Here is a 2,149-nt window from a genome sequence, read left to right on the forward strand (position 1 = left end):
CTATTTTAAATGCCTCATATAAGTAGAAACATGCAGTATTGATCTAATTACAAATGGCTTATTTTGTTTACCACAAGGCTAAAATATTTTATCCATGTTGCTGTATATTGTAAAATTTCCCTTTTTGAATGGCTGAATAATATTCTGTGGTGTAGAGAACATTTCCTTTATTCATTTACCCACGGAAGGACATTTAGGTTCTTTCCATATTTGGCTATTGTGAATAATGTTGCAGTGAACACGGAAGTACCTATATTTCATTGAGATATTCATTTCATTTCCTTTCAGCTTGGGGGTGGACCAAAGTAAGTTAATAATAAAAAATAATATATTAATTAATAAATTGATAATATAAGAATAAACTGTATTATACCTACTCACAACTGTAAATTTACTTTTACCTCTACCTGTATATGCTCTGAAGTGAGATTGCTGAATCATATAAATAGTTTTATTTTTAGTTTTTTGAGGAACCAGAATACTATTATTCATAATGGCTATATCAAAGTTGTATCAGTATATATCAAAACCTACTATATGCTAGGGTGCATCTAGCAATATCTAACTCCAGAAGCTAGATATCTAATGTAATGAGGTATTTTATTGTTATGACTTATACACACACACACACACATACACACACACGCACACACACACACACACACACACTGTTAAAATCCTATTGTTCTTTGTTTGAATACATTAAGAAAACTAACATCAAGAATTTTCATTTAAATACCCTAAGGTTTCAACTCCTAAGTTTCATAATTAAATGCCATATAAAAGCAAATAACTTCCAAAAGAAGCAGCTCAGAGAAACTGCACATTATAATTCAGTATTCACTTTTTCTCCTGCCAAGAGAGATTCAATCAATCACTGAGTGAATTTCATAAAATAATTCACCAAATGTGAACTAAAAAATGTTCTTGTACATCAGTTGTCAGACACCTTATGGTCTTCAGAAGCAATTCATTTCCAGACCACAGATGCCCGTTATAGCTTGATGATGCTGAACACATATGCCAGTCTTGCTAAATTCAAAGACTTTGTAGCTAAATATCATACGTAGAAATTTTGTGTTGACTTTTTATCATGGACGTCATATATAGCTTTATTTTAAAACCAGGTCCTTTTACCTTTGAGAGACAAGAAAAAAATCAAGTTGTCAGTAAACCAAATCATCTCACCCTATATAGATACTACCTTATTTTAACATTATTTGTAATAACTACTAATCTAAATACAACTCAGTCATCATCAAGACAGCAACTTCTCAAAGGAGAAATAAACCCTCTTTCCTGAAGTGCTGTGCAAGAGCTGAAATTAGAATTTGAAAGACAAAGAGATAAAAGAGTAAAAGATCACCTATAAGAAGACCAAACAAGGCAATGAAGGAAAGCACAGTTTATTTGAGGAGTATTTTAGGAACTCATATAGACATTGGTCAAAGGTCAGGTAGGCAAATGGTAAATTCCCTGCTCCAAGGCAGAAAAGCTGATACAGAATTAGAGACTCACAGCAAGGAATGGTTATAATAAAAAGTGATTAGTTGCAACACTGAAAAAAAAAGAAAGAAAAAACATCTTCTTTTGATAAATTACCATATTTTCAAAGGTAATGTAAGTGGGAAAAATAAAAATGTGCAGTATGGTGGCAGTAGATGCAAATCAAAACCATAAATTACAAAAAGGTTATTTCTAAAACAGAAAGAAATTTAATTTTTTGGGGCTAGATTGACTTTAGATTTCTTCTAATCCAAGAAAGGCAAAGAGTCTATGAGAGAATAATTCTTTCCCTGAGGTCCTAAGACTAAAACCTAACATAACAAAATTGAGACTAGAACTCAGATTGACCAGGAATACTTTGTGTTACTTATTATACTTTTCAATTTGGAAAATTTATACACACCCTCTTTGAATTATATTAATTGCCTTCTCCTCTTTGACACCTAGATATTCTACTTTTCTAACATCACTATGACCCGAATGATATTTTTGTTATGGCTTCTGGTATTGCTCAGTACTAACTTGTTTTGATGCCTATCATTTTCAAAAATATGTGAGCCTTTTCTATATTAGTTCTGAATCTGGTTCTGATATCAGCTGAAGTGAGGTTTGTATATGATGTTGTATAAAATGAATTTTATTG

Source organism: Saccopteryx leptura, chromosome 6 (genome assembly GCF_036850995.1).
Source record: "Saccopteryx leptura isolate mSacLep1 chromosome 6, mSacLep1_pri_phased_curated, whole genome shotgun sequence".
NCBI classification, from domain to species: Eukaryota; Metazoa; Chordata; class Mammalia; order Chiroptera; family Emballonuridae; genus Saccopteryx; species Saccopteryx leptura.